The sequence below is a fragment of the Populus alba genome, chromosome 10, assembly GCF_005239225.2.
Source record: "Populus alba chromosome 10, ASM523922v2, whole genome shotgun sequence".
Classification (NCBI taxonomy): Eukaryota; Viridiplantae; Streptophyta; class Magnoliopsida; order Malpighiales; family Salicaceae; genus Populus; species Populus alba.
In genome coordinates, this window is record NC_133293.1 from 16,137,335 (window position 1) to 16,158,287 (window position 20,953).

Consider the following 20,953-nt stretch of genomic DNA (forward strand, 5'->3'; position numbering starts at 1 on the left):
CAGGCCTTGTTAACATCTCTTGGAGGGGCCTGGGCCAGAGTTTTCAACGAAACTGTCTGGGCTAAGACAGCAAACAAGCCTACCCCATTGTCCGGTCAAACATGGAAAGTCTCTCCATTCTATGGTCTGTATGAACTGTGATGCATCATGCAAGAGGAGTGTCATGAAAACAGGCGTGAACCAACAAAATGAGCAATTAATTTCCCATTTAATATCGGAAGGAAAGGTTTGGTACAAACTCCCGTCAGATTGGTCTAAAGTAAAAATAATGGAAGACACCGACCCGTGCTTTTTCCCCTCCTCGTCAATTAGTGGAGGGACCATTGGAAAGAAAACCAGGTGCTCAAACCCCATGTTTTATGATGATCCCTAGATTCCTCTCTTCGTGTTGTAAAATCGGAGTGTCATTTTCAAAATAAAATTCCCAGGAAGACCTTTGTGGAAATGATAGTGTGTGTGCTCGACAAAGCAACCGATCCAAGTAAATGGGCCTCTTGTGCTTTCATGCATATCGGGTGCAATTGAGCCCATAAAATGCACTCCTGGCTTCCTAAATTACCAGTGTTCTTTTTTTTTTTTTTTTCTGGAGAAATTCTCTTGAAATGCTGGCATTGAACACGTGAATGGTGTACGAGATAAAATATTTCTCTACTTTTTGCTCCTCGCTCAGATTAGTAGGGATTTAATGAGCATAATGTTGATTTATGGTATGGTAAAGCAATGAAAATGTAAGATACAAGTTTCTCCCCCCTCCCCGCCTCTTCTTGCGCACCTAAATGAAGCAACTTCTTTTGGACTGCTGCACTTTGGAATCTGGTATGGATTCTACATCAAATGGATGGCCCAATTGACTTGAGAAAAAACACGAAAATAAGATGCAGAGGGAAAAATGAAAGGATCCAAGTCTTGTCGAAGAGTTGTTTACCGGGACTGGTAGTGTATGGCATGTGTTGACAACATTGCATCTTGTCGAGGAGTAAAAGCCAAGTAATAAGTTATGATAATGAGCACAGTAAATGTCAATTAATCTCTCTTTGCGTGTAATCTTTTCAAAACTTGTAATTATTCTAAAATATATTCATTAAGCCGCAACCTCATGCAATAGGATGGCGATGGGCTGCTGGTAGCAAGTTCTATTTTCAAAGGTCACGGGTTTCGATCAGATCACGTCTCAGAAAAGCTGAAAAATAAAAAAGAGAGAAGGTGGAATGACAGTCACGGACCACGTCCTTTTTACTTTGACACTTAAAAGCGATGTTTCCTCACGAAAGTCAAGGTGAACTTTGCGATGTTAGACTGTTCAAGTTCACAATGGGTCTCATTTTACTGAAAATATAATTATTATTATTTTTAAAATATTAAAATATTTTTTTAAAAAAATATTTTTAATATTAAACATATGCATATATTTTTTTAAAAATACAAAAAATAAATAAAATAATAAAAAAACATAAAGATCCTTATTTATATGTGCGACTCATACCCAATACCATTTATAGAATAATATAAATTATATTATAAAATTTTATTTAATATTTTAAGTTATTGGATAAAAATAATTTCTTGACATGATATTAAACCTTTGATAGTCAAGTAGTCATGAATTCAAATCTCATCATCCATGTTATTTTGATAAGAATTAAAATACAAAGTAATGGAGGTTTATGCAAATTTTAAGACTAAAAATTTTTTACTTGAAAAAATATATTAAAAAATAATATAAATCATATATTTTAACATAGTCCAACCAGTTAAGTTATGAATAAGAAATGATTGTCTCTCCTAGCTTTTTTTTGTTATTATTTTGCTAAGATTAATTTTGATATTCGTTGTCTTTACCTTTTTTTCTTTCTTTTCACCCAACATAAGATGTTCGTCTTCTCAAACGTAAAAACTTGGCATCTCATAAAAAATAATTGATTGATTGATTGATGAAGATGTCAAAAGTTGCACACCATTCTTGGAATGTTTGGTCTTGACTTGACTACTCGAAGGATTGAAAAATCTTCTTTGATTCCTTTTCTTAATTTTTTGGTGCGGTTCCCTCACATTGTACACAGTAATTCTTTGCCAGTATCTGTATCGTTCGAATTATATATGTTTTATGAAAAAAAAATTATATATATATTAAGCAAAAGAAGATGCTTTGGTTTATCAAGTAAGTTAAGATGAGAAAAAGACAAAACTACCCTTGTTTTCAATGCAAGTCATATAATTCGGTTTTTCACAAATATGGTTCATTTTAGTTTTTCGAGCCCAGTAAATCGTAAATCAAATAGAACAAGTATCTTCCAATCCTTAGTTTTCCATTTTTAAAGAAGATTCGATAACCTTTCCAATAAATCATTTTAATTTTAGTTTGGATAAAGCATACTTTTTAATTATCATGTCAACGCCTTCACGTTTTCCCAATAAATCAACGAGAAGTCCGAGAGTGATGCGCCCTCTCCATGCTCCACCTTCCCCGGGCGCGGGCTCAAAATTTGCATATCTCCTGAATCCTTTGCTGACCAATTAACCAGAGCCACGGCCCATGATCCTATGAAACCCATTTGTTGTGATTTAATGGTAAAAAGTAGGAGGTCCCCTCAGAAAGAGGGGAAGGATAACGAAGAGCGCGGTTTAAGGTATTTTTTATTTTAAAATATATTAAAATAATATTTTTATTTTAATATTAACACATTAAAACAATTTAAAATTATAAAAAAATCATTTTTTTATAAAACAAGATTTAAACAGCCTTTTCCGAGCACCCCGAAGTCGCAAGAGACTCGAACGAAAGGAGCACACAGGGGAGACAGCCGGAGAAGTACGTGCAATACGACGTTTGTTCGCTCGTTTTCATTTCTCACCGACAGATGACTCGGATCATTTCTTTGGAACAAATCTCACCGTCTTGATCAGCCAGGTACTGTGCAGCTACTTGTTGACCACCAGTTTTGTGGGGGCCTCTGCTGCGAAGGAGAAGGAGGAGGGGGTGGGCTTGGAAAGGCGTGTCTTTTGAGGAACGACAGATTGAGATCCAGACAAGTTAATGCAGCTGAGCTACCCCTCCTCCCTCCCCTACGTAGACGCCGTTTTCAATTCCTTGTTTTATTATATTATTATTGCTTCGGAAAAAAAACATATTCCTTTGTTTTATCTTCTCTTTTTTCAAAAAATTCACGTAGTAGCAACTACCAATGCCACCACCACGGTTAGGTGTCGTAATATTTATCTATTTATTTATTTTTATCTATTTGAATGGCATGTAGCTAAGCTGTCCGTGCTCACTGGTCAATGTTTGGTGCCCCCATTCATCTTCTTTCTCCCGTGCTCCTACTCCCATCTCAATATATATATATATATATATATATATATAATTTTAAGCGATAGATTGTTAAAAAGTGAATTATAGTTTTTATATTTTGTAGTATTATTGAAGATAAATTAAAAAATAATTTTGTCATTGTGGAAGTAGGAGTGAGAATGAATAAAAATATATGACTATTTCGAGTATAATTACTAATATAATGACTTTTAATTTGATAAATATCTGTACTTGATTTCATATATATTTTTAAATCTAAAATAATTCCTGTAGTTTTTCTATTACTAAGCAAGTTAACCTTGTTTACTATACATGCATTGCATTTTAATTTTTTTTAAACGGGCTATTAAAAAAATGTTTAATTCACATAAAAAGTAGTTTTATTGTTAAAAAAAATTAAAAATATGGCCGCAAGCACATGAGCACGCTTTGTGAAAAAAGAGGTGATTACTGATTATCTTGCATATGAAGCACGAACAATCTTCCAAAAATAAAATCAAGTGGTATCAGGCTAGAGCTAGATCCTGATCTCATGTGAGACAGTGATGATGACTGCAATGATGATAATCACCGCCCCATCGTATCAGTACCACACGATCATATACTACCAGGTTTATAGTACATTATAGTTATACAGCACTCTAAAAATGGCAACGACATTTATAATTTATTAGCAAAAGCTAAAATACATTATGCTTTGAATGAAGCTTTATAAATACGTAATCGTGTGTTGGTACAGTAATTTTTTTTTTTTTTTTTTATTATTGAGTGAATAAAATTTAAGCATTTGAGCTAGTTTTTTTTTTAATCTTTTCATGTGGATGAATCAAAATAATATTTTAAAAACTTAAACACGCACATTAGAATTATTAAATAAAAAACTTAATTAAAAAAAAGTCCAGTACCAGGGGATTAGGTTATAGGACTAGGATAAATCAATAAAAAAAAATTAAAAACAACTATAAAATAATTAAAAAAAAACAATGTCAAACGATAAAATTAAAAAAAAAATGAGTGAGAAAAAAAAATATCGACTCGCATTAATTTTCTAAACTCGTGACCTTTGATCATTAAATTGGAAGCACAGTAAATATAAAAATCAGGAAGCCCAGTCCCAAACAAATCAAACATTGAATGACTAAACAGGAAAAAGAAACAATTACATGAAATGATCTACAAACAGAAAATTATAATAAAAATAATGAGGATGAAAATTAAAATTAAAATCAAATTAAAAGGAAAAAAACAAAAATAAACTGGAGGGTTAAGTTGAAAAGTAAAAATATCTCAATAAAGTAAAAAACAAATCAGAAAAACAAAGGGCCAGTTTGAAAAAAAAAACATATAATATGATTGAATGATGAGAATTAAAACACCAAGAACATGGAGCGCTGAGGTGTGCATGAATAAATTATTATTGATGGACTAAATTGAAAATAAATATTTTTGTTATAAAATGACTAGGGAAAAGAATCAAAAGAGAAAAGACCACTGCTAAAATATCGGAAACAAAAAGGGCAAGGGTGAATTTGTGAGGGTAGAAGAGGAAAAAAAAAGGGTGAGCCATTGCTTTCAAAAGTAACAGTAAAACAACAAATTTGGCTAGCAAGAGGTGCCATATACACCTCCCACACCGATGACACATATCTTGACTTGTGAAGATCACGACACGTATCTTGATTTATGAGACCTATACTTGTATTTTGATTTTTTCAAGTTTTATCTTTAAATATAGATAATAATTATTTATTTATTTATTAACACATTATTTTTAATTAAGTTGATTTGCATGTATGCATAAAGTTTTTTATTTTAAATAAAAATGTTTATCGTGCAGTTTATACAAAACCCTATATATAGACACACACACACACACAAATAGTATTATAACCGGTTGTTGATTTGTATATTTTACATTGCTCACAGACCATAATGCCTAACAAGAAAGTGCCAAATGCATCTTCCAAACTTTTCGAAACCCTAAAAAAAATCCCTGCAGCAGACACCGTTCTCCACTGTTAGGGGTCGCCCTCCTTCCTCTTGGTCAGTGTCCACAGGGAACCCCCTTTGTCTTTGGTGGTGTTGGTTCTAAATTTACAAAGCCATGGACATTTGACCAACCCCATCCCTCCCCCATGATTTCTCACCTGTTCCATTTATTTATTTTTTCACTAACTTTTCATTTTTACGGGTTCAGATATACTGTCCATATTTTCTCTTGTTACATTGTGAAGCAACCATATGGTACAGCCTTTTTGACTTTTTCGCAAGTGTTTTTCAAGCTTTTAAATTAAGCTTATATCATTGCTGTATTCGATTGCGACCATCCTGGCCTTGTCCCTGTTACTGAAAACCTGACTGGTAATTACAGTTTTTTTTTTTTTTTTTCCCCTTCTGGGATCGGTAGTTAACGCTCAACAGTGCACCCCGATAACAGTTTTTGTTGGTCTTGACAATAATCTTGTTTTCTGGCTCAAGATTTGTTCTTGACAAGGTGACCCCAAGCAATATAATGGAGAAAAAACGATAGGAAGAAATTTAGCAATTGGAGTTAGCAGGAAAAAAGCATGCCAAGGAGGGGTGATACTGATACAGCCCCCAGGAGCTTTAAAAGGAGAAAAGCTATTTGAAAGAAGTGGGGTTTGAGGGAGGGTTCTCCAATTCCTCCATTTGTTCCTCACTGTGTTATTCCTTTCTCCAGAACAAGTGTCTTTATTAGCAATGTTGACGCGGGCCATCTTTCTTTGCCGGTGTTTTCCATAAACACAACAAAAAAAACCTTGTATGCAAATACAAAACAAATTATCACAGAAAAACTACTAATTAGTATTAACAATCAATGTTAATCAATTATTGTTATTTAACTACAATAAGATAAGGCACGATTGGGTGTCTCTGTTCAACGTTTAAAAAGGGAAGAGACTAGAGTTTGGGTGGCAATTTACAAAGTGTAACCAAACAACTGTCTGCTGCCACTAGCCTGTGACACATGATTTGGCCAGGGAAAAAGGTAACGCTAGAAACGAGAAAAAAAGTAAAAAGGGAGGTTGCAAGGTAATTATATAGTATGGAAAGAAAACCAGACCCCTATGCTCCCTCTCTCTCTCTCTCTCTCTCTCTCCCCTTTACGGTCACAGATCTTTGTTTTCGCTCAAACTGAAAAGCTATGCCTGAATATACAAACAAAATAAGAAAAACCCAGAACCTAAACCAGGCCAAAGCCACACTCCTTCCTCTTATTTTTTCTCTGATTCTAATTAATTTATTTTTTGTCTCTCACCTTCCATTCCATGACCATAGTCTATGAATCATTGAGTTAACAAGACAAAGGTTTCCTCTCTGTCTGTTCCACTTCACCACCCAGGCACATCATACTGGTTCATATCCTGAGCCTCCACCTGTTTTTCTGGTTCCTTTTTTATCACCCCATCGTCTCTCTTTGTTTGACTAGATTCATGTGAATGATGTCTATGTAGTAAACCTTTGTTTTGGTTGGTAATGCAGTGGAATGAGAGAATTTTAAAGTAGCTAATTTTTTACTAGGTTAATGAGGAAAGTGAAAAAAAAAATAAGTTAAACCGAAGTCATACCTTTTGTTTTCCCATTTCATTTTTGTTCTTCTGTCTTGCATACATTTTTTTTTACGTTGGTCCCCTGCATTTTGGCTAAAAAATGAGAAAGCATGGATGGCAACTTCCATATCATCCCCTTCAGGTACTTCTTTTTTATTTTCCCCTTTTTGCTGCGTTATCTTTCAGTGTTTAGCAGCTTTATTGGATGCAAGTTTTGATCTTGAGTGTTCAATGTGAAGGTTGTGGCTGTTGCTGTATTTCTTGCTTTGGGGTTTGCTTTTTTATGTTGTTCTTTGCTCCTTTGTTGGGAAGAAGTTGTTCCAACATATTTAGCCATGGGAATCTACACTCCTCTGGTAAGCAAATTCACATATTTCCGTTTAGTAAATTTTTTATATATAATTTTTTACCTTGTGCCTTCAATATATCGAGCGGGCTTTAATAACCAAGATCTGTTTTTCCTCTGCTCGTTTCTAAAGCTCTTAGCTTTATTTTCTCTCATTCGGTTTTCCTTCTGTGTTGTTCTGTTATGGAGTTCTTTTATCTACAGATCCTTTCAAACATATCAAACATCTGTACTTACGTGAACGAGTTGATTGTCTCCCTGTGTCTGTTACCTAAAACTATAACAAATGAGCCACGAATTTGATCCACAGATGATTTAATTTGTCACTTGTTGAAACAATAAGCATTGTCCCATTAGCTATTTTAGCCCTTGGCATTTGCCTATGTTAACAAATCGCGGATATTCGATACAGTATACTATTAATGTGGTCTTTGCAATGGATATCAAGCCAATCCTTGCAAATTCTATAGTTGGGACTATAATTTTACTTTCTCACTGACCTCTTTCGTTTATGGATTTCTCGTACGGGTCAAAATGCCCTTCACTGGCTGCTCTTTACACACACAATCTGGATTAATGTGGAACCATTGATTAATTCTGAATTCTATCCTTTCATGGTCTTGGGAATCAAGACAATCAGATCACCTTTGTGTCCTTTGAGAACATGAATGGTGTGTATATGTTATAAGCTGGTGTATTGCCAAGTACAGAATAGAGAACTAAAATGCTTTCTACTCTGTCAACACAATAGGTTGATGATGCTGATAGCCGTTGATTTCCAAAATACAGAATTGGGCAGGATTTGAGTGTTACATGCTATGCATTTTCAGGTTTACCTAATTCTGTATTTAACAAACAACTTCACTTGCGTGATTCATTATACGCCTTAGCTAGAGGTTTTTCTGATTGATTTAATTTTGGATTGAGAAGCTAATAGGTTTGGATAGTGATATCAATATATTTATATCTGGCATGTTAACCCATGCTAGTCCAATCGATATCCTTCGACTTCGTGATATATTTGAAAACACTTCTCATTTTTTTCTGTTTAGCATGATCTAAAAACAATAATTTTGTTTGTCAGAAAAAGTAAGTCTAAAATTTCAGTCATGCTACGGTTTTGACTTTCATTTCTGCTAACCATTACATGAGTTGGCCATTTTTATTAAATAGCATAGAATGTGCATCTGTTTAGTCTTTGTTTATTAGCAACAACAAATACAGGTATGTAAAGTAGTTGGAACTTTTAATAACATCTACCTTTTCTTTTTCAGATTACTTGTGCCTTTGGCCTATATATTTGGTGTGCAGCTGCTGATCCAGCAGACCCTGGAGTTTTTAGATCTAAGAAGTATCTCAAGATTCCAGACAGTGAAAAGCATAACCCACAGAAGGACTCAAAAACTTGGTGGAGGGTCAACTTCATCGATACATGATGCAAATACTTTTCTACTGTTGGAGGAAAATCTCTGGATAAAGAGGCGGTGGGTGCTGATGCAACTTTGAAAGAGCCAAATACTCAAATTGAGAAGGTGTCCTCAGGGAATTCATCTTGTCTTCAGTGGGTTTTCTTTCCTTGTGCTTTGATCTGTAATTGGTGCAGTTCGAGTGATGAAATTCTTCTGAGCTACAGATGAGTGAAGATGGCATGTTCTACTGCAGTTTGTGTGAAGTTGAGGTTGGTCGGAGTGCTTGAAGTCAGTAGTTTTTTATTTTTGAATTGTTCGGTAGAGTTCATAAATACACAGTGCCTTGGTTGAAATGCATAGTTTGGCACCCTCAAGAATTATGATTTTAATAATGTAGCATATATTTACAATTTTTTGGGTTTTTTCAAACATTTGCTTTATGAAAGAAAACATTTTCACATTCAACCTGCTCAAAGCTAGAAAGCTAACAGCCATTGCACGCATCTTGGGTTCAATCTAAAGTTCTATTGTACTACTTTTGTGTTGCCAGTTCATGAAAGTTTCTGCTTATGAAATTATGATCCTGTACAGGTTTTCAAGTACAGCAAGCACTGTAGAGTATGTGACAAATGTGTTGATCGTTTTGATCATCACTGCAGGGTATGAGAGGTCTTATTTGTTGGGAATTTTTCATTTTTATTTTATCATCCTCATGCTCATTTTCTACTGGACTTCTGCAGTGGCTTAACAACTGTGTAGGCAAGAAGAACTACGGACAGTTTTTCACCCTTATGGTTTCTGCTCTCCTCCTGGTAAGCCCAAGCTTCCACATTCTTCCTTACCTGGAATCCTCAGATGGTCAGACCGCATCAATACCCTGTAATCCCTGGTCTATAAATAAAGGCTTAGGATTTTCCATATCTTAATTCTTAAATTTTTTCCATTCTTCCTTGTGCAAGTGCCTTTGATCCCTATCATCCTGAATCCAGACAGTGTTGTTGCCTATAATTCTGACAATTTGTCCATGCATGAACACTATGTTTTTAAAACAATTTCAGATGAGTCCAAGACAGTTGGGATATATATATATATCTTTTTTTTTCTCTTGAGTCCGCTGGTTGCCCTGCATTATTGGTCGATTGTCAAGTTCCTTTGGGGTCTATGGCTTTACTGTTTGTGCTTAAATAGTTTCCCTATCATGTCTGAGATTCTTATCAAACAAGTTTTCACATCCTGAACTTCCTATCCTGATTCCCACGAGCAACCTCCCATTACTGAAGATTTCCCAGAGTAAGCCCTTCATTTTCAAGTCATTTTCGATGTAATTGACTATTGACAGGTATATACATGGTTTGTATTCCTTGGGCTTGAGATTGCAGCTTATTCTACAATGGTCGACTGGAATCCTTGTACTTATCTGCTGTTTTCTTGAGCGGAAGCGATTCGCTGTGGACATCTCTGCCAAGCTGGGAAGCAGTTTCTCTTTGGCCCCCTTTGTTATCGTGGTGGTGAGTGCTATTGATGTTTTGCTCTCAGAGTAACCCAACCTTTTCTTGGGTAATCAGTTTTTTTTTCTTTAATGCTGTTTAAACATTTGCAAAGTTGCAAATCTGTTAGCTAAAAATGTAGAGAAATGATTTATTGTTATTTGTACTTCCTCATTTCTCTGCACTAAACTAAAAGAATGTGTATATTCTTGCAGTCAGTGTGTACCATTTTGGCAATGATTGCCACCTTACCTCTTGCCCAGCTTTTCTTCTTTCATATCCTCCTTGTAAAAAAGGTAATGATGCCGATCATTTCTTTCTTCAAATTGTGCTTACTATTGTTTAATTATTCAATTGAGTAATATTTAATCTTTATATAGAGCTTTCTTTTTTTTGCTTTCGTAATATCTGGGCAGGCAAGAGCTTCAATTTTTTTTTTTTATTACTATTTTTTTTATCCTATTCGGTTTCATTCCAAGTAGTTATTGCTTATTAGCTGATATCACAAAATTCCTGTACATGTCATAGGGAATCAGCACTTATGATTACATAATAGCTCTAAGGGAGCAGGAACAAGAGCAACAGGGCGTTGAAGGTCAGCAGAGTGTTCAAATGTCTCCTGCCAGCTCACTCACTGGATTAAGCAGTGCAAGCTCATTTTCTACTTTTCACCGGGGTGCTTGGTGCACACCACCTCGTCTTTTTCTGGAAGATCAGGTACTTTTTACTAATCCATTCTTCTGCTGGGCATGCTTGTGCAATTGTGAATCCGTGAATTGTAAGAGGAACAATAACTTTGGCGTTTGCAGTTCAGTTGATTAATGATAGTTTTAGTTAATGGATTTTACAAGATTTTAATAGCGTGTGTAGCATTTGCACATACAACCTCTGTACAATTGCATAATTCACTTTATCTTTTGAGCTAATAGGCTGAGCAGTCGCTATATTGTGTTTCATTTTTAAGATTTTTTCTGTTCTATTTTCTGAATGCCTCGCACTCAGGCATGCACACGCTTTTAAAAGCACTGCGAAACTTCTTGATGCTACGGCAATTTTCTTTTTTTTCAGTTTGATGTTGTTCCTCCAGAGACTGGATCTGTTAGCTCATTAGGAAAGAAGTCCATGAGAGAAGAACCAATCAAGAAAAAGAACCCTGCCACAGTAAAAATCAGTCCTTGGACATTGGCCAGATTAAACGCCGAAGAAGTTTCGAGAGCTGCAGCAGAGGCGAGGAAAAAATCCAAAATCCTGCAGCCTGTGACAAGACGGGAACCCCCTTTTGGGCTAGACACAGATAGCAGCTTTGGCAGCAGTGGCCATCGGATGGTCCCAAGGATTGACAATAATAGAAGGAGAGCTAGTAAGCGAATACGCTTTCCAGCTGACCTACCCATGGAGTCTGTAACTAGGACTTCCTGTATAACTCATGAGAAAGGTTTCACTGAGACATCTACAAGCTTGGCTCCTCTTCAGCGCGAGGCCCGTAGTGCTTTCCAGACCAGCCGAGCAATGTCAAGCTCAGCTGGGGTTGCTGCTTCTTCTCCTGAAAGCAGTTTAGACTCCCCAGATATCCATCCTTTCCGGGTTTCCTCATCCGGAGCTGAAGAGTCCAGACGTCTCACAGGTCTATCTGTAGCTGGTGCTGTTTCTCACAATGCATTCCCAATTTCAAGGTCTACTAGTGATGGGTATGAAGCTTCTGGTGGAGAAGATAGTGACAGGGTTCCTTCCAGGATTGCTCAAAGGTCAGATAACTGGAGTAACCTCCTCTTCCATGCTGATCGGGACGAGACTGTATTTAGAATGAAAGCATCATCTTCATCCAGCCAGGCTAACAATAGAGAACTTTGACGATGACTCTTCGATGAAGTTCGGTTCCTTTTGATTTCTGTGGGGAGAAGTTCAACATTCTTTCATTTATGGGCTAAGTACTTCAAGAACTGGCCACTTCGCCTATTGATATTGTATTTGGCTTTGGATTCTGGAATCAAGGGCCTCGCTAGAAGACGACACTGCTGTAAAAATGTTGTTGTACTTGCGTTCCTCTGAGCCGCAAGGAAGCTTTTTGCATGCACTCTCATTGCAACCGTGGATCTCTGGCTGTTGCATTTGGTACAAAAAATTTGATCATGTGTTGTTTATAATGCTTGGATTGTATTCCCTTTGAAGGGTTTGTTGGACTCTCAAGATGGTTTCTTTTGTAGATTTAACTTAACATCCACAAAGAGTACCTCTGTATTGTTTCTCCGGGTTCTGTCAGTAGAACCAACAGGAGAAAAGCTTGGGGATGCTACAAAGAAATTTTTTTTAAAAAAAATGCAAAAGCAGCCCGAAGTCAATATGCTCTAATCCCTTTTCACTTCATTTTCTTTTATGCTGGTATGGTGTTCTTGTTGAACTCCTGTTGGTTCAAGTGGAACCCAGAAATCACCAATAAATTATACAAAACACGTGGTGTGGGTAGTTCATTGTAGTTTTTGTACTGTTTACTCTCACAAATCATGAATTGGAATACTTAATCTGTTTAAGTTTAAATTAGTACTTTTTGAAAGTCTAAATTAGCGTCTAATTATATATATATTTTTTGAAAGGAATGGTTGAGTTAAAAGATACAGGACTAAAGTACAAAAAACAGGTAAATTAGATGGTGTTCTATAATTTTATTTGGAAAGTTTATTTAAGTTCTTTATTTTTTTATATATACCAAGTAACAAGTCCCTATAATTTTTTTAAATTTAATTTTAGTATTAAATTTATATAATCTGTTGTAAACAGTGCCAATAATGGAAACTCGCTGCATCCAATTGCTGACTCATGAAAAACTATTTAGAACCCTTAAAATGATTTTGTCTTCAAAGGAGCCGGAATGGCAGACCCTAATAGATGGGTTTTACAATTAGAACGCAATTTGCTGGTCAAGCAAACCACTCATCTTGTGACTATAAGCTGGTCAAGCAAGCCCCAACTGGAATGCAAAGTAGTGGTTAGAGTTTTAGATTATACTTGACGTCGTCGGTCGATAGCAGCACCCAATGAAAGCAGAAAATTATATGCAAGTTCTGGTATAAAAAAGAAAATCAATTTAACTAACCAAAACAAAAAACAAAAGCTGTCTTGTACCAAACACTCCCCATGATCTAAAAGGAGTAACTTTGTTGAAATCTCGGCAAGCTTTTACTTTCCATGGAACTTGGACAAAAATACCAGACTATGAACAGAAGCAGGGCAAATTTTCCAATAAAAAGGCAGGGGACTTCATCGGTAACTAATTTTACACGCGCCGCTTCTTCCAATTCAGATGCATCAAGAATTGGCAAATGATAGCAAGACATCTAGAGATTCAGTTTGAACATCAACTTCGGTCTGCAGTACACCAAAACCAGCATTCTGCATAACAGTAGATGCAATGATTGGCTAGAACATGCTGCACGAACAAAAAAAAAACCACCAACCTAGCCAATCAAATACAGTCCGGCAACAAGCAAACAGTAGATGCAATGATTGGCTGGAACTGGCTGTCTGTCACTGTCAAGCTACAAGCAAACACAAACCTAACAGTGGTGATATAAACTCATCGGTATTATGTAACGTGATGTACTCTCTTAACAATGTTTTTTAATTGCATACGTGTTATACTTTTTAAATTTTGTTTATATTAACACATGTCTGAAAATTTAATGATTTTCAGACAATTGAAAAACAAGTTTAACCGCGTTAATAAACACATTAGAAGCATCAAGAGTCACGAGGTCGTAGCAATTTGCAGACAAATGCTGAACTACTCCAGTCACCGATTCTTCTTGATAACAATGCGGCCACTGCTTAGCCAATTTACGCAGAAACCACTTAAAATAATAAAAAACATAGTCAAAAAGTTTGAAGCCAAACCTCATTCCTTAATAGCGTTTGTGATTTAGAATACACTGATTACTAATACATCTGAATCTCAGGGAATGATACATGCTTTTTCTTTCTTTCTTTTTAACTTACAATATCCCGATATTTACGTCCATTTTTTCAACTAGTTTTTTTTAAATCATAAAATTAATAATTATATAAACTTTTAAAAACTTTAAAATTTATTGATACTCAAATTAATAATATCTGAAAAAATAAATCTAAAACTTGACCATTTAAACTACTTCCCTCAATTTACATGCATCTTTTTAAGTTCAGTGTAAACCAATTTCAACCTTCTCTAGTCAAAACGGTCAAATTTTGGGATATATTTAACTGAACCACGTAAGACTACAATCTGGAGCTCTTTCTTGTATTGCGGTATTATTATGTTTCTCTATTGAGCTGTGAATTCACCAATTACACTTAAATTGTATTCTCCCGAGCCACAATATCTGAAGCAGGTGCAGCATCCAAAATGCACAATTTGCTCAATTAGAGTCCTGTCCAATATTTAGCCAAACCAAGTATATGTAAAAAGAAGAGAGCCATAATAGTCTTACTTCAGATTATGGTACACACAAGTTTCATATTCATTGCATTATCCACATAGAACTGAGTTCATCTACACGGGTACAAACTCTGTTAAGCTAAAGAGAAAAAAAAAAAAAAAAGGAAAACCAAAAACATGTATAGCAAACAAAAGGCATTGCACGGCCACTAACCTTGTCAAGTATAGGTAACAGAAACAAAATGAGGGATCTTTCCATCATCAAAAGGCAAGCTGACATAGTCACCGGCAAACTCCTCAGCAACCCCCCAGACTAGCTCTCCGTGTACAGCCGTGCAATCCATGTAAATAACAGTAAACGCCGCGATAATGTAAAGAAATAACATCGTTTGGAGAGCTGAAGGCACCACAATTCGAACAACAAAAGGCCAAATATTCCATGCGCTATCGATATTGCCAATATCCAAGTCTCCCCATGGAAATGAAATGGCAATTACAAACAAGCCAGGGAAAAAAGCCAAAAATAAAAACTAAGACAAAGCCACTCCTTTCGTTTCTTTAATTAGGAAGTTGCTCCTCTTCAATGGCTCAAGACCCCAAATTGATTCCGCAACCACTATCACCTGAGCTAAAACCCAATTCAACTGCAGATAAAACAGAAAAACCCCAAGAATCAGGCAAAAGACTTGAAAAGAAGGTGAAGAGACATTAACTTCAAATCCAAGAAGTTGAATTCGATTCATAACCACAAAAAAGAACAACGCAAAAAGGAGGACGACCCCCAAAAAGATAACTTCAGCAAAAGAGTTAGTTATCAAAAGGGGAAGGAAAGAAGTGAGAGAAGATTTGATTGAAGAGCAAAGCTTTACAGGTCTACCGTAGAATCCATGAATAACACTGTAGGTGATGGACCAGTATCGAAAAGAGAGAAAGTGACGGAAAATAGTACAAGGAGAAGGCAGAGGATAATGGTATTTGTAGTGAAAAGATTTGAGAGATCATCTTGATAAAAAGTAGCGTGAGAAAAGAGGATTTTGGAGTAGAGAGTGGAGGATTGAGAGATGATGTTTTGGATGGTGGGGTAGACAGAAAGAAAGAAAGAAAGAGGGAGGATAAAGAGAACAGAGAGAGCCAAGAAATGGCGGGAGTGGGCGTTTATTATACGTTGTGTTTATGATAAGACAGAGCAAAGGTCAGCGGCCGCTGTTGATCCCATGGTGGATTTTGGGTTGATCGAGAGGGTGGAAGAAGTGGTGGTGGTGGTGATGTTTTTGTTTTACTGGATGGAAGTGATGGGTTTGTTCTTTTTTTATTTCTTGTGTATGGAGAGATTGGAAGTTATCTCGGGTCGTTTGAGTGTATCGCCGCCATGGAAAAAGGCAGTCATCACATCAGTTTTCTTATGAAAAAATCAATTAAATTTATCTTATTTGCGTAATTTAATATAAATAAATTTTACTCTGAAGTCATGGGAGTTTGGTTTACGAGCTCCAATGTCGAGCATTTACACCGGAGAAGTGAGGGTTGGGTTCGACCCAGTATGATCGCCATTCTTTTTTGTTTGTGATTGTGACCAAAACCTAAAACCAATCAGTTCGATTGGCGCGCAAGCAGGTTTGAAGATGTTCTGGTGAGTTGGTATGTTACAAAGACGAAGTTTCTTCGGGCATGGATGGAATATTAGAACAATTTAATGAGATATTTTTAAATTTATTCGAACTGGATGATACTTTGTTAAGTACAATACCGTGTTAATGGTGGAGTTTCTCAGTTACCCAGTACTAGTATAAAGGAAGACCATTTCTACGATTCTTTGTAAAAATAAAAAGATTACAATTGTAGTCTCTTTAAATTATTTTTTATAATAAAAAATAATTTGTTTTCATGAAGTCATTATAGCACATATCCCAAATTTTATTAAAATTTCGTTTAGGATAAGCTTAAGTTAACAGGATATTAAGTTTGAATAATTAAGACGATAGTTATTTTTTAATGTGGTTTTGTTTCAAAGTATATTTAAATAATACATATTATTTTAGTTTTCATAATTTATATTTGATATTAAAAACAACCACATCAAAATAATTTAAAAATATTAAAAAAATTAATATAAAATAAAAATAATAATTTTTAACAAAAATAATTTTTCAACTATAAAAACAAACACTTTTAATTTATCAAACTCAAAAGTGTTTTTTAAAAGTTGCTCGAGCAGGGGCCGCAGTCAATTCAACTTTACCATATTGTCAAGTTTTTTTTTTTTTAGATGGTACCATCAACAAAAAAAGAAAAGCAACAAATTAGCATAATTAATAAAAAAAAAATCAGTTAAATAACACTTTCTTAACTAGTTGTGTTGGTATAAAATTCAATAGATTGCATTATTCTCATCAACGCAACCTGATAGAATATATAAAAAATAAAAAATCATAATTATCTCGACAACAATAACTTTTATTTATTTTTATTCTACTTGGTTATATTGATGAGAATAGCATAACTTAAAATGTTAACATTTAGCTAATTTTTATCTCAAGAATACCATGCTTGAAATGTCTGAGAAAGTTTACATTTATTTTTTTTTCTCTACAAGAGAGACCAATTAATTGTGTATGTGTTGGAAACTTTTTTTACACGTGCACTTTTCTTCTTTTATTAACAAGGTAGTAAGATATTTATTGGATCTAATTGTACTGGATCATCTAATTGCTATAATTTACAAAATATTTGATTAATCAAAATAGGATCCGTTAAATAATTTCTTGAAAGCTATTTTTAAACGTTTTTATATTTATTTATTATTAAAAAAATTAAACAACAAAAAAATACTTTCCATTAAACACAGTTAACAAATCCTTACGTTCGCAATTCTGGCTCACTACTTAACATGAGTTGCATAAATAAGACATGATTATTACAATGATAATCAGAATCACAAGGATATGATTAATGACTGCTTTTCTTTGATTATTTCCTCTGGGACGTCCGTGGTTTTCTTTTTAAATTTATTATTTCTACCACTCTGACGTAACGCCCATCCAATCCAATAAAACTGTAGCTCGAGCATAAACATCTTCAACTTCAAAGGAAAAAAATATATATGCAAACCCTCTACTGCTTCCCAGTCCCACATATCATGCTATTGGAAAACTCACCCCACCCCACCATTCCATTCACGCCAATTATCCACCGACTTCTCCTTCGATACCAGAATCCTTCACAATTGTGAAATCCTCGTGAATTCCCTTCAAATCCAACAATCATATTGCAAAGTTCCCAGGTTTTTTTCGCTATCTGATCCTCTCTTTTCCATGCTCCTCGTATTGACCGTTAAAGCGAAATCAAGTTGTTTTTTTTTTTTTTTGCGTGTTACATTGCTAGGCAGATTTTAACTCAAGATCCAATAGACTGACACAGACACTGTGTATGTATCGACATCAAGATGGAGGTTTCTAGTACAGCTTCTCCTAGAATGAGCTTGGATCAGCTAAAAAAGGAGGGATCTGAAGAAACCCATTTGCAAAACTCTGAGCTTGAATCATCTGATTTTAGTGATAGGCATAATCATCAATTCCATTCAATGAGTGCGTTGGAGATCCTGAGAGAAACAGTGAGGATTCTCCGATGTAATTCATGGTCGTTTATGACGATCGCTGCTTTGCTTATTTGCCCAGTATCTGCCATTCTTTTGTCAAATGTATTGGTTGATCAGTCTATTGTTAAGAAATTGAGTATTAGGCTTTTGTTGGTTGCCAAATCCAGTGGACTCCCATTGAGGCCTTTTATCAAACAGTCGTGTCATCGTTTTTCCGAGATGGCTGTTTCGTCTGCCATGTGCTTCCCATTGTTTATTACCTTGTCTTTGTTATCGAGAGCTGCGGTGGTTTATTCTGTAGATTGCACTTATTCGAAGAAAAATGTCGACGGTTCAAAGTTTTTGGTGATAATTAGTAAAAAATTGGAGAAGGGTTGTTTCTACGTATTTGTGGTCGAGTTTGGTGATTGTTGGCTGTCTCACATTATTCTGTGTTCTTCTTTTAGCTGCCTGCAGTACATTTTCGGCAATTGGGTTTTGGCAAGAGTTAAATCTATATGCTGCAATAATAGCGGGGCTAGCTTTCTCAGTTGTTTTTGCAAATGCGATTATTATTTGCAAGACTGCTGTCGTGGTCTGTATGTTGGAAGATGTTTCAGGCCCGCAGGCACTGCTCCGGTCAAGTGTTTTTAATTAGGGGACAGACTCAGGTGGGTCTTCTGATATTTCTTGGATCAACAATTGGGATGGCAATGATAGAAGGTTTGTTTGAGCATAGGGTGAAGACATTGAGTTATGGAGATGGGTCTTCCAGGATTTGGGAAGGTCCTCTTTTAGTTGTTATGCATTCATTTGTGGTGCTTATTGATTTGATGATGAGTGCAGTTTTCTACTATAGTTGCAGATCTTATAATATGGAAACCTCGGATGATGAATGCCAGTCAATTTTAGAAGCAGTCACTGTTTCTGCTGAATCTGCGGGTACTCCATGATGTGATCATGTGAAATGATTACCATTGTAGAGTCTTCTCCAGTTAATGAAGGCAGGACTTATGTGAGAAAATTATGGTTACGTTGCTTTTCTCACCACTGCTAAAGAACTCTCATGGGAACTTTTCACTAGCCATTAGCATGCAAAGATTTAAGGCTGGTGCTTACCTCAGATGATTATCTAGTTTTCTTTATAAATGTCACTGGAATGCTATATATCACATTTTTAGTATTCTGCAGGAGATGAAAACGAAATCAGAACAGGCATGTGAAGTTTGATGGGTACAGTACCGTTGTATAAAGATATAGTCCTTAGTTAATTTTTGTCATTTGCCTATGGTGTTTTCATTCATGGATAGTCAAATTTGTTTTTAATTATTCAATTTCACTTATCAAACTGTTAATGTTTCATCAAAAGATTTACTGCCTGTTATGGAACGTGAATTGGACTTGATATTTTGAGTTCTATAAATTAATCTGTTCATTGTATTGGATGGAGTTTGCCAGTTATATGGATTCTTTTCCTCACGAGGACATTGTGCATAAGTTTGAAATGTTGGAAGTGCCTGATGGACCAAATGAAATTGATTATTCACCTGTGTCGGTTTGCGGTACAGTCAAGCCACTGGATATTATTTTGCTCAGAATTAATTTTGATTTCTTTTGACATTTTGAGGAAGTGTATAATTTCATATATATTATCTAAGCATCGTAGCATTGATATGGGCAGTTAGTGATATAATAATTCCGAGTCCTGATTCTTTCACTTTCAAGTCCTTTTGTAGCTGTTGTTACTCTTGTTGGTTGCTGGAAAACTCAGGGGAAGGATTTTGAAGTATACTTCTTAGGTTTTCTTTTATAATAATGGAATATCTTATCATCTTGAGATGCATGTTTGAAAGCAAAACATCTTTTAAACAGAAAATCTCTAAGTTTATTTGCTTGTAAGAAACACATCTTCAATTTGAAAGCCATTCTACGTATTATGGGATTCATTTATTATTCATTTAGTTTCAGTGCCTCATTCACCAGAACTCTGAGAATTGCTCTTTATGCTGTGAACATCACCGAAATTCCATCCGGCTGGAAGCAAGATGATTGAATTCAATAGGTTTCATTTCTTCTCGAATATCTTTCACCATAACTTCATTATAAGTATCAAAGCTATTTGTTCTTATTGAACATAAGCTGTTGCTCGTCCTGCATGGGGCTTTTGCTGAACATTTGGTTCTTTAACTCCTTGATCCTCGCTCTCAACAATAAGGAAGTCCACTTGAGTGTCACCGTCCCAAATTCTTATGCCCTTTAGATGATTTGTTGTTGTGTCAACTCTAAGAACCAAGTCTTTACTTCCTGGAATTTCACTGTTATTGTTGCACAACTTCACAGGTATTTCAGTGCTTGACCCTTCAGGGTCACTTTGGATGCCGATGCTTTGGGCATTCATTCACCTTTCCTGGATTTTTCTTCCCTGAAAACTAACGAAATAAGTGAAACAAGTTGATTTCTTGCATCTAGATGGTCTATATACCAAAAGCAAGGAAAGTATACAATTTAGCTGGTAGCAAACTTTGATCTTAAATGTTATAAGCCATACCCTCAAGATTGATTTGTTCTTGTTGAAGATAGGTTGATGCTTCTCCTTGCTGCCTGATAGTCTGTTGAAGTTCTTGAGAATTCACGTTAATGCTAGAAGGTCCTGGATCAGATAGTGCATGTTGCTTTAATTCATTTGTTTATTGAACACCTTTGTCATTCTTAGAGTTGCCTGCCATGCTTCTAGTGATATGGAAGTCTAGCAGGGCACAGCCATCGTCCATTCGTACATCCTTTAGTTGCTGCATCCAATGTTTTTATCTGCTTGGGAGTTTACTGGGAGGGAAGGGATTATTGGCT

At 35.6% G+C, this 20,953-nt stretch overlaps 3 pseudogenes; 2 read left to right on the plus strand and 1 right to left on the minus strand.

The window, feature by feature from the left end:
- The first annotated feature begins 6,884 nt into the window (after nt 1-6,884).
- On the plus strand, nt 6,885-12,473 carry LOC118043000 (probable protein S-acyltransferase 22; annotated as a pseudogene).
- A 748-nt stretch (nt 12,474-13,221) lies between these two features.
- Nucleotides 13,222-15,895, minus strand: LOC118043001 (uncharacterized; annotated as a pseudogene).
- Nucleotides 15,896-17,602: 1,707 nt separating this feature from the next.
- Nucleotides 17,603-19,546, plus strand: LOC118043002 (uncharacterized; annotated as a pseudogene).
- The last annotated feature ends 1,407 nt before the right edge of the window (nt 19,547-20,953 follow it).